The following is a 12,793-nucleotide window of genomic DNA, read 5'->3' as shown; positions in this document are numbered from 1 at the left end:
CGACGTAATGCCGATTGATTATAGCATCGGCTGCTTCAGGGTACTGACTTGCATGCTCCTCGGCGTTCCGATTTTTTACGAATTGGGCGGAACTCGGCGAGCAGGTCGACCCAAATGTAGCTACGTCCATCACATAAACTTTAGGATACTCTTCGGGATTGGATCGAAAGAGAAATCGCTGGGCTTGACGATCTTCCTTGATAATCTTCAGCTGATGAAACATTTCCTTGAGATCGCCCCCGAATGCGATTCTCCGCTCACGGAACCCGATAATTACTGCCACTAACGGTACGAGTAGATCCGGTCCCTTCAGTAGCTTGCTATTAAGCGAAACACCTTGCACCGTCGCCGCAGCATCCCAGACGATACGCACCTTTCCCGGTTTCTTCGGTTCCAGTACGACATTTATCGGCAAGTACCACGCTTTCCCTGCTTCGGTATTCTCCAGCTCCTCTTTTGTGGCCAAGTGAGCGTATCCCTTCTGCACATATTCCTCGATTTGCATTCGCACTTTCGTGTATAATTCCGGATTTTTCATTAACTTCCGCTCCAGCTGCAAATTTCTCCTCAGCGCCATCTGAATACTTTCCGGAAATCGCGGTTTGTTCTCCTTCCAGAGCAAACCGGTCTGGAACCGTTCTCCGATGCGTTTCGTGGTCCGCTCCATAATCTCCATCGCTCTTTTGTCCTCTGCAGATTCTTGGGCCGTTGCTACTACAGATTCCTCTAATGCATAGTGGCTTTTCAGTAAACCATGTATGTCTTCGTTGGTTACATCGTGATGCAAGCATACGTACCCTCTCTCTGTAGTATGGCATGAACATTGTTGAGACCGATAAGAAGCTCTGGCTGGCCTTCATAAGATGCGATCGGCAGATCGCTCATGTATTGATAGCGGGCTGAAAGTACTGCAGCATCCAATTTCTGATGTGGCAGCATTAACTTGCTCACAGTTCGAACCGTTCTGAGCAACATTTTATCTCCAACCCAACTGCCGAAGCCCACACATTCATCTTTCTTGAGTTCTTCTCAGTACGTGAATAGTCGGCAGTCCATTTGATTGTAAGCTTTTCTTCGGCCCCGACAATACCCAATCTATCGGCAAGCTTACCTTCGATCAATGTGACGGAAGCACCTTCGTCCAAAAATGCCAAAACCGTCAGCGTCCGATCCCTACCATGTAGTTGTATGGGAATTATCCGAAACAGCAGGGGGTTGCACGAGTGAATGTGTGCACTAATACCCACCGTACTGACCGGGTGAATGAGCGGATTGTGTGCCTCCTTACAGGAGCCAACGTTGCAACGAAACTTGAACCGGCATTGTCCTCCGTGTTCTCCGAGGCATAGCTTGCATAGCTTATCGCGGGTCACCATTGCTACGCGCTCGGCGTGTGACCAGTTCTTGAAATCCTGACAAAACCGCAATCGGTGGTCGGTACGCTGGCACACTTTGCATGGTTTCAACCCTAATCGGTGGCTGACGACTGTATTCGAATTTCCTTCCTCGGCGTGACTGAATACTGCTCCTTTCTCTTTTCGCTTTCGACCGGAATGTTCGCCTGAGAATCTCGTCTCCGTGGTACGCTCGATGTCCACTTCTGCTTCCCGCGCGTCATCCGCAATTCGTAGGAGAAAGTCCGTAACTGTACGAAGAGAAATCTTTCTTCCCTCTCGAGCTCGTTTGATATCAGCCCACTGTCTTTTCTCCGCATCCGGAAGCTTTTTTATCAGGCCCTGTATAAGCAACGGGTTCTTCAGATGCTCCTTAAGGTCCGCTGCTTCCACGTGATCGCAAAGCTGCTCTACTACGTTGGCGAACGGAATGAACCCTTTCAGATTCTTCGGTGCCGGCAATTCTTTAACGCGTTCCAACAGACGATCTAGTAATTGCTCGGGACGACCAAAGTGTTGGCGAAGCTTCTCAATAACACGAGGGACCGATTTCGGAAGAAGCAGTTGTCCACGTACAAGCTCCAGTGCATCGCCCCTTAGGCATTGTTGCAGACGTGCTAAATTGTCGACATCGCTAAACCCGCACGCCTTTGTAGAAGAGTTATACGCCGCATAAAACAGTGGCCAATCATCCGGCTTTCCCGAAAATAGAGGAAGGTGTTTACCGATCCCGTGCCTGGCAGCAAGTTGGCCCTTTGTTGGTCTGGGACCCTGCTTAACCTTCTCGTCCGGTTCATTATCAGTTTCTTCCTCCGAACTGGAACTCTCCTCCGTATCATCAATTTCCGACTCAACACAAATACCCGTCTTTCCCGCCGGAGCTAGTAGCGGTGTACTTTGATTCTTAACGGTAATCGGTCGGGAATGTTTCTGTTGCCGTTCCATTTTCATTGTGTCCAACTGATTATCCACAGTTGACATCTGCTCCCGAAAATCTTTTTCCAGTTTCTGAACTCGCTTCAGGTGCTCGTGTTTTACCTGCAGCTGCAGCTGGTTTTCGCGCTCTAGTTCTGCTAGCTCGAAACAGCGCCACTCTTCCTCTAGCTGCATTTGCTTTCGGCGCAGTGCTTGTTCCTGCAGGAACTTCTTCTTTTTCATTGCGGCCTGAAACTCCAGTTGCTTCTCTTTCACTAGCATCTGTTTGTCCCAGTCCGCCTCGAGCCGCCGCTGTTCTTCTTCCATGGCCTTTATTTGTTCATCTGCGGACGGCACAGTGGACGATTTGACACTTCCGGCATCTGATTCATCTGCCGTCGATTGAGGGTTTGCGTCCTTCTTCGTGCGCTTTTTGGCTGCCGCCACACAAACTGCATTATCGCAGAACCATTTTTCTTCCTCTTAACGGTATCGGTTACACCCGCGCAAGCGTAATCATACCAATTGTTGCAGTGGTCGCATGCAACCATTCCACCTAGTTCCTTTGGAGCCAATCCGCACTTGCCGCACGGCGTTGTAGTGAAGTCTAGTTCCTGGTCGCTCATCGTGCCGAGGGTGAGGTGCGATCCAAACTTTGAAATTTTAGTTTGTTCGGTCGTCCCCGAACGGAAAGAAATAATGAGCAAGCACCTTTTTTATGCAGGCTAAAACTAAATAAACTTTTATTAATTTCCATCTTTAACATTTAATTTCTCTCTCTTACTTTCAAATTTTCCTCCCACGCTAATACCTTCCGACCAGCTTTTCTAACTATCTTCCTTTCCTCTTTCCTACTTTTGTTTTCCTAGGTAAGGTAAGTATTTATAATTTTTGAGGTAAGTATTATGAATTATAATTTAAATTTCTTTCTTTTTCAGGTTACTCACGGTAAGTATTCGGTAAGTATTCAGGTTATTCCTATGGCAGCTTCTGGGTACAATAAAGAACAAACCACATGTGAACTTTTTCGGTTTTTTGACAGTTCACACACGGACACAACGAGCGGGAGCTAGTTGCGAAAAACCAAACGTCACCATCGACCGAGGGATGCTCCGCTTGCAGGTTCAGTCGCGGTAACAATCACCATTAAACATTATTAAGGTCATGAACACTAAGTCGAATACTCTAAATACATCTTAGTTTTAATTGTTAGGGAAATACGAATGAAGTTTAGAATTATTGGAAACAATAAGGGGAAACTGAATCAAATTCGCATGCGTGACAACAGTTCTATGTTATACTTTGGAACACTAAGATGAGAGTGGGATATATATTTTACCAAAAGATTTTTTAAAAATTAAGTTTGTTGGATTTCCATTAATGTCAACTTTGTCTCATCAGAATCCGACGCTACCTTAGTGACAGCACTAAGCTTGCGCTGGATTGACACAAGCTCAAAAAAAACACTAGCGGGAATCCGGCGCTAGCTTAGTCCTGTCAAGCGCAGTTATTTTCGGATTCTGATGAGACGGAGTTGATACGCAATTTCCATAACAACCTCATTTTTGCTGTGACAGTCAGGCTGCCCTAAAAGCACTTATTTCGGCAAATTCGCGATCGCGTATTAGTAATCGCACGTCGAGCTCAAATCGAAGAACTGATCATTTTAACCCATTCATGCCCATGTTGTTTGTGGGCAACAACTTTTTTGAGCACCTATAACTTTTGATTGAGGCAAGATTTGCTCACAAAAACAAGTAAGGCTAATAAATGTGACTATTGGCTTTCATTTGAGCATTAACAGTTATAAGGATCAGCTCTAGAACTGAAGTTATTGCAATCAGTCTGATTGAATTCCAATGGAGCAGTGCTGCCAGGGACCGTTTACGTTTACGACGGAAAATGAATTTTTCATATAACTTCGTTATGTTGCAATATTAGTGAAAACTGATAAAACTTATCAATTTGGATTATTTTTGGCTACGTTTTTCACGCAGTTGGACTATTGTAAATACTCTAGTAGAATTGTACTGAGCATTGGAAGGTAAAATTGAGCAGCTTCTAGCATTGCAAGGAAAGCACCTGCCTTTCTGAAAAAAAGTTTTTCGAGTTTCTTGACCCCACCGTTTTCAAGAAAGAATAGTTTTGAAACTCTACATGTACTAGAAAAAACTTGGGCATGAAAGGGGTAAATGCTGTTGTACCGGACTATTCCGGTATTACTGTCATTGAATTGAAGGACGAATTGGCTAGAACAGACGCTGCAACTGACTTCGTTGATTATAAACTTAATATGTCAAATAATTATTCAGTGTGCTGAGTATCATTCATGTGATCTTTGTGAATCCGATTACGGACCTTCATTTTATTTGATATGCATGCTGTTTACTGTTTAGCTGGGACGGGATCTGCGGAAAGAAAAAAAACGCGTGTCAAATTGATCCAGCACGCAAATGTCAGATTGAACCGGCTGTCCTCAGAGTGATTAATATGGGGAGTATTCTATTTGAAATTAAGTAAATGCTAACTTTTTTTCAAATATTTCAATAAATTAATCATTAGATCAATAATGATAGTGGAGATGATAGTGCTTTCATTAATTTCGAGATCGTTAATTCTTGTGAACTTCTCCCACTGTTCTCACAAATCGGAATTCACCGGAAAATGGTGAAAAGTCATCTCCGGATTTTTCGCTTTACTACGGACCGCAATTTTTGACCTTGCACTTCATGATAATGGATTCACAAAAAAAAATTGTAAGTTCAATTCTTGTTTGTTCTTTAAAAAAGTCATGTCATTTCTTGAACTACATCAAGTATTAGTGTGTGTGAATCGAGAAAGTAAGATATAACAAACAAAAAGAAAGAATAAGAAAACACGAATCCGCAGGTCCCGTCCCAGCTGTTTAGTATTGTGATTGTATTATGTTTATTTTCCTATCCTTCTCTGTCACCTTCCTTTCCCTTCCCACTAGAAAAATTATAAGATGACGTGGCAAGGCACAAATCTTTACTTTGCATATAGAACCAATCGTGTCAATATATTCTGATTTCAGCGGTCTGCTATAAGTAGTTTTCGTCAAATACTAATCCGAGTTGACAATAAACGGTGCCAGTGCGACGTTTGATTCGTACAAGATGAGGAACAAGTGTGTTGTGTCGTAAGCTAATTACTTGTGTATGGAATAACAATTAATTTATGATAATTGTAGGTGTAATAGAATAGTATTGAATATTCACAACAATGTCTTGAAATGTCCTCCATTAATATTTTACTGGCCTTCAGTCGCTTAAGGATAATGTCAATGACGTCAGTTGCTGAACAGATGTAGTATTCCAGATTTTAATTAGGTTGGCCTTCAAATGATTTAATAAGTATGTTATTTAGTACAGTAAAATTAGACGGAAAAAAATCATCAAATTTAATTCAGGAGAGCTTGATGGCTAATAATCGTTAGTAGAATATTCCGGACAAAGTTTGCTACAGCATTCCCCAGTCTTTTTCGCTCCAAGTCAAGTCTTATTGAAATGCATATTTGGTGTTACCGAAAGGTGTACGCGCTTAAGTGCAATAATGTCCTTCAAACAATTCTGGTACATAAACTCGTTGATTTTACGCTTTTCTCGCTAAATATTATGGAAGTTTTCCCGATAGTCCAAATTTTTGCCCAAACCATCACCAAATCTAGATAGTGTGATACGTTCATACGGTTAGGAGTACCGTTTGGCAGAAGCTGACGATCTTTTTGATGATCCTGTGATTCGCGATCTAAAGCTGGATGCAGACCGCAAGATGGCACGAAAGTTCAAAGAAGATTTTTCCATGTGTCAAAACGCACCTAAAAGAAAATTTTGATCGGTAAATTTCTTGATACATCACTAAGAATTCGTTCTTCCGGTTTCAGTTTACACTAAAATGAAATTCAGAGATTGAAATCTCAATAAAAAAAACCTGTTTTAATCCACCTAGCGGTGCAATTGTGCCTTTCTCATTTCTCTAAACTATGGCACGGAGGCTTTTTATGTTCAACATAATTGTGGAAATGTCCATTACATTCTTAGTACATTTTGCACTTATACACAATGGCATGCCAGCCACGAACTTGATGAGCTACGTGTCGACGGTGAAACACTTGAAACAAAAAAATATCATACTCCATTAGCCTAATCAGCATTAGATCAATGTTATCTGCTTGCTAACTCATTTCGTCATGCGGGGGTGAGTATGTGAGGAGGACGAAAGTCCCATGAACGAACGACTCCCCAGCTTAAATTGGTATGCTTTGTGATATAGTGGTGGTTTAAAGATGATGGGGTTGAAAGGGAGGGGTATGAGGGCTGGATGGGGTGGTGGTGGTCTGAGGGCTGATTTAAGGAGATTTTTAAAGGAGGGGAGTGAACAGTAGAGGGGGGGGGGGTGTGTAACCCCTCTCAATAAACCATCAACTACGCCCCTGTTAAAATCCAGAAACCTTATGCGAGTCGAAAAAAAAATTGGCCGGGATTAGGTTGACGTTTTTCAAAGTGATTGCATAACCTTTCTATATGAGAAAGGCAAAAATGTGCCAAAATCCAAAAAAGTGAATCGTCGTCAAATTTTTTTTCGAGTTTGCATCAAATCTCGACCTTTCATGCACCTTGAACACATTTAGCATCAAAAATAAAAATTCTATTTTTAATTTTTCCTATAGTTTATATGAGAAATTTCTGTGTGGCCGCATTCTGAAACCCGTAATTCCGGAACCAGAATTCCGATCGATCCAAAATTCAATAGCAGCCGATGGGAATGTTGCACCTTTCATTTGAGACTAACACACACATACATACACACACACATACAGACTTTTTCCGATCTCGACGAACTGAGTCGAATGGGATATGACCAATAATGATGGAGGTTACCCAGCTCAATCTCAATCATTGTGACATTGCACAGCAACTGTTGTGGCAGTCAACAATAGAAATGAAGTGCGACGTTGCAATTATTGCAGAGTCGTATCGTGTCCCTCCCGATAACGGTAACTGGGTGGTGGATAGTGCAGGGATGGCGGCAATCCAAGTGATGAGCGGTTTCCCTGTTCAAGAAGTGGTGGATAGCACACACGAAGGTTTCGTGATCGCCAGGATAAACGACGTATTCGTGTGTAGCTGTTATGCTCCTCCACGGTGGACACCAGAGAAATACAACCGTATGCTGGACGCATTAACCGACTCGTTAGTCGGGCGAACGCCGGTTGTTATAGGAGGAGATTTCAACGCTTGGGCCGTGGAGTGGGGTAGCAGGCTGACCAACGCACGAGGTTACAGCCTATTGGAAGCACTGGCGAAGCTGGACGTAAAGCTGTGCAATGAAGGTTCCGCTAGCACATTCCGTAAAGACGGTCGGGAATCCATCATCGACGTAACATTCTGCAGCGCGTTGCTGATGGATGACATGAATTGGCGAGTTAGTGAGCAGTACACACATAGTGATCACCAAGCCATCCACTACACCATTGGTCGGCGAAATCGTACGGTGACGCAGAGAGTGAGGACTGGCGAGCGGAAGTGTAAAATAAAGGAATTCGACAAGGACCTTTTTGTGGAGGCACTTCGTGCTGACAGCGCCACTCCAATTCCGAGTGCCGATGAGCTGTCGGAAACAATACCTAGGGCAATGCCGAGGAAAATGGAGCCGAGGAACTACCGGCGTCCGGCCGGCGTACTGGTGGAACGAAAGGCTAAGCATCCTCCGGGCTACTTGCTTAAAAGCCAGAAGACGCGTTCAGAGAGCAAGATCTGAGGCAGTCAGAGAAGAGGGTAAGGTAACATTCCGGGCGGCTAGGGCCGCTTTTAAACGTGAGATAGTGCTAAGCAAGTTCACCTGCTACAAGGAGCTGTGCAGAGAAGTAGACGCTAACCCCTGGGGCAATGCTTACCGTGTCGTTATGGCCAGGATCAAGGGCCCAATGACGCCAGCCGAAATGTGCGGCGAAAAGTTGAAAATTATCGTAGAGGGCCTTTTCCCGAAGCACGACCCAACCGCATAGCCGCCTACACCGTACGCTGATGCAGATGGTGGAAATGCAGGTGACAATAGGGTTTCCAACGACGAGCTCCTTATAGTGGCAAAAGGGCTGAAAGCGAAGAAAGCTCCCGGACCGGATGGTATCCCCAACGTGGCACTGAAGATTGCGATCCTGGCGTTTCCGGACATGTTCAGGATAGTCCTACAGAAATGCCTGGACGATGGCTACTTCCCGGAAAGATGGAAGATCCAGAAGCTGGTGTTACTGCCAAAATCAGGGAAACCACCAGGAGATCCAGCATCGTATCGGCCTATATGCCTGCTGGATACTCTCGGTAAGCTCCTGGAAAGAGTCATCCTCAACAGGCTGACGACCTACGCTGAAAGTGAGAACGGACTATCGCAGAGACAGTTCGGGTTCCGGAAAGGAATATCGACGGTGGACGCCATCCGCATCGTCATCGCGAACGCGGAGAAAGCATTGAAGCAAAAGAGAAGGGGTAATCGCTACTGCGCCGTGGTAACGATAGACGTGAAGAACGCGTTCAACAGTGCTAGCTGGGGAGCCATCGCCGTAGCGCTGCATAGAATGCGGGTTCCGGACTATCTGTGCAAGGTTCTGAAAAGTTACTTTCAGAACCGAGTACTGGTCTACGAAACGAACACGGGGCAGAGGTCGATTAGGGTAACGGCGAGAGTACCTCAGGGCTCCATACTCGGCCCAACGCTCTGGAATATTATGTACAACGGAGTGTTAACACTGGAACTGCCCAGGGGAGTGGAGATCGTCGGCTTTGCAGATGATGTTGTCCTGACGATAACGGGCGAGACCCTTGAGAAGGTGGAGATGCTGACGGCAGAGACAATAGGCATCGTAGAAACCTGGATGGTTAACGTCAGGTTGCAGCTGGCTCACCACAAGACTGAGGTAGTGCTGGTTAGCAATCGTAAGGAAACCCAGCGTCTCGAGATCAGCATCGGGGGACAATCCATTCCGTCGATGCTCGCGCTGAAGCACCTGGGTGTGATGGTTGACTAGCGCATTGGCAAGGATCATGCCGAATCACGGAGGGGCAAGAGGCAGCACGAGACGTCTCCTGGCGAATGTCTCATCCTCAATCCTGAGATATGGCGTACCGGTCTGGGCTGCTGCGCTGAACTCAAAGCGGGACCGGACGAAGTTGACAAGCACTTCTCGCCTAATGGCTGTTCGTGTCGCAAGTGCGTACAGAACGATATCGTCGGAGGCGGTATGCATAATTGCCGGGATGATTCCCATCTGCATCACTCTGGCTGAGGACGTAGAATGCTACCAGCGGAGAAATGAACGTAATGCAAGGAGACTGGTTCGAGCAGACTCGTTGGCTAAGTGGCAGCAAGAGTGGGATTACGCGGAGAAAGAAAGGTGGACCCACCGACTCATCCCAAATGTGTCTACTTGGGTACATAGGAAGCATGGAGAGGTGAACTTCCATCTGACGCAGTTTTTGTCCGGGCATGGATGCTTCCGGAAATACCTACATCGGTTTGGACACGCTTCGTCACCCCTTTGCCCGGAGTGTGTGAACGTGCAAGAGACACCGGAACACGTGGTCTTCGAATGCCCCAGATTCGAAGAAGTCCGAAGGGGTATGCCTGATATAACAGTGGATAATATCGTCGAAGAGATGTGCCGCAACGAGCATATCTGGGACGCTGTCAACAGAGTTGTTACGAGTATACTCTCCGAGCTGCAAAGGAAGTGGCGAAGGGACCAACAAAGTAACGACATTGGTTAGAACGCCGCAGTGGAACCACAAATAGGGTTTCGGGAGAAATTCCGCCGCCGGGAAACTCACCGACGGTGTAGACTGGGTCCACCGCCGGGGACCAGTTGAGTAGTACGCGATGTAGCACCGGGCTCGGGTCGTCGGGGCGCCAGCGAACCGGACGTCAGGCTCCACCGGAATCGCCGGACCGACCTCGACACTCTACCGGGTGGCTCGTGAGTAGGCTAGATCCACCGTCGGGGCTAGACCGAGTAGACCGCGTCGAATAGCCAGAAGTGGGTCGTTGGGGCGCCAGTGAACCGGAAGCTACGCTCTACCCGGAATCGCTGGATGGACCTCAGCATCTGCTGGCTGGCCGTTGAGTAGGCTAGGTTCACCGCCGGGGACTAGACCGAGTAGACGAGGCGGGGAGCTTAATGGCTCACAGAAACGTACATCGGTATCGGGAGCGGTCTGCCGCCGGGGAATTCACGATAGGGCTGATTCGGCGCCGTGGACTACCCGACAGAATCGTGACGAAAAGGGGAGCTAATTGGCTCACGAAACAAACACCGGTAACGAAAGAAATTCCGTTGTCGGGGAACTCTCAATCGGAGCAAGATAAGCGGTAAAGCTGGAAGATTTTAGTACAGCTAAATGGCTCAAGAAAGCGGGTATCGGTGTCGGAGGAAATTCCTCCGTCGGGGAACCATAGGTCGGAGTAGGGTGAGTTCACCGTTGAGCACTATCCAAGCGGATCCTGATGAGGCCGGGAGCTGAATGACTCACGGAAACATGAGCTGAATGGCTCAGGGAATCAGCACCTAAACGGCTCACCACAGGGACGAGAAATAAACGGCGACGTAATGGATGGAGACAAGAAGCAGGAGAGGAACCGAGAGTTAAATCAAAGCTCATAGGTCGTGTCACTCCATGAACTAAGCGAGGCTCCGAGATAGAGCAGCAGAAAGAGGTGCGACGAAAGCGCAACGAACCCCCCCACGAAGTAATACGATGACGTAGTTCCGTGGGGAAAAAAGGCGTAAAAAGTAAGGAATGTTTTTAGTGGTTAGGCACGAACGTGAGTCGTGAGTCCCACACAGTGCCAATACACTACAGGCCAGGCTTTTGAAGCTTTTTTAACCTTACTTAAAAAAAGCATGCAGACTTTTTCCGATCTCGACGAACTGAGTTGAATGGGATATGACACTCGGCCCTCCGGGCGGGGATTAGGTTGACGTTTTTCAGAGTGATTGCATAACCTTTCTATATGAGAAAGGCAAAAATGTGCCAAAATCCAAAAGAGGGAATCGTCGTCAAATTTTTTTTCGAGTTTGCATCAAATCTCGACGTCTCATGCACCTTGAACACATTTAGCATCAAAAATAAAAATTCTATTTTTAATTTTTCCTATAGTTTATATGAGAAATTTCTGTGTGGCCGCACTCTGAAACCCGTAATTCCGGAACCAGAATTCCGATCGATCCAAAATTCAATAGCAGCCGATGGGAAGGTTGCACCTTTCATTTGAGACTAAGTTTGGGTAAATCGGTCCAGCCATCTCTGAGAAAAATGAGTGACATTATTTGACACATACGCACATACATACACACACATACACACATACACACACTTTCTCTGTCAAATAAATTCAATAAAATTTTCGAGAGGTCCAGTTAGTTTTTTTTTACATCTTCCTGAATGGTCCTCTAAATTTCCAAACTCATTGTGTCGTTTTATAGCATCGTATACTGTTTGAATGGACCTTTTCAATATTTTCAAAAAAAATATCGCTCCATTCCCTTGAGTATAAAGCTTAATTACTACATCGATTCAAGTGAATATAGTCACTAGCTTCAGGTATGTCACTGTCATCTGTCAAATGTGAGCACTACAATAAGTAAAAAATGCGGATAGTTTTTCCTCACCCTGTAAATAGACATCTGTAAACATATATTTAGGATTATCAGTGCCCAATGTCTTTGTTTTTTGAATTGTTTTCACTTTTAACTTTTTGAAAGTGCATTCTGTTTGCAGTGAACCATCAGAAATCGTTCATTAACGCATTAAATTTTTAAGCGATGCCAAATTTTGGTTGCGTGTTTGAACTAATAAAAGTGATATTCTTTTCTTTGCACTATAATATCTCTTCAAATATTGCTAAACATTTCCAATGGAAGTAGGTCTTGGAGGCCTTTCGATAATATAGCAGATTTTGGACTGGCGGCTCCGGAGATAAGACGCTGGTTCACAAACCAGCCGTCTTATGTTCGTGCTCTAACCAAGAAAGATTATTAGTTGTCAGTAGGATCGGTTATCGAAACAAAAGTTTCGTAACGGAACTTAACGTAACGGTACGAATGGACTTGTAATATTTTGTAATCAGTTTTGATACCCAGAAGTGAATTCACCGTGTATACTGTATGTCATTTTACCTCTATCTTCATTGGAGCTTAGAGCTGGCAGTTGAGACGAAGACGAGGACGATGCTCGGTACTCGCTTACTGATGGGCTTGGGTGATTGTTCCTGCACTAAACGCAACTTTAAATCTAAACTGATGTACGGCAACGATTACAATCGCTTATTTCAAAGGTTCATGTTAAAAAACTCAAACTCTACATTTTCTATTTTATGGTACGTTTATTTCACGCGTGTTGTTGAGTAATAACTAATGGGAAAATTGTTTCATATAAATTTCGCGACCTCTGAGTTCTGAAAAAACTGCAAGT

At 45.2% G+C, this 12,793-nt stretch overlaps 1 protein-coding gene and 1 long non-coding RNA gene across 3 annotated transcripts in view; one reads left to right on the top strand and one right to left on the bottom strand.

The window, feature by feature from the left end:
• Nucleotides 1-12,793, top strand: part of LOC131677764 (uncharacterized) — a 257,878-nt gene that overhangs the window by 92,757 nt on the left and 152,328 nt on the right. The window lies entirely within an intron of this gene.
• Nucleotides 2,921-3,437, bottom strand: LOC131677789 (uncharacterized). Its single transcript, XR_009303425.1, has 3 exons — nucleotides 3,257-3,437; nucleotides 3,094-3,174; nucleotides 2,921-3,040 (listed from the first exon to the last, which is right to left on the bottom strand). It is a non-coding gene; the product is annotated as an uncharacterized LOC131677789 (long non-coding RNA).

Source organism: Topomyia yanbarensis, chromosome 1 (assembly GCF_030247195.1).
Source record: "Topomyia yanbarensis strain Yona2022 chromosome 1, ASM3024719v1, whole genome shotgun sequence".
NCBI classification, from domain to species: domain Eukaryota; kingdom Metazoa; phylum Arthropoda; class Insecta; order Diptera; family Culicidae; genus Topomyia; species Topomyia yanbarensis.
This window is presented reverse-complemented; position numbering and strand designations above follow the sequence as displayed.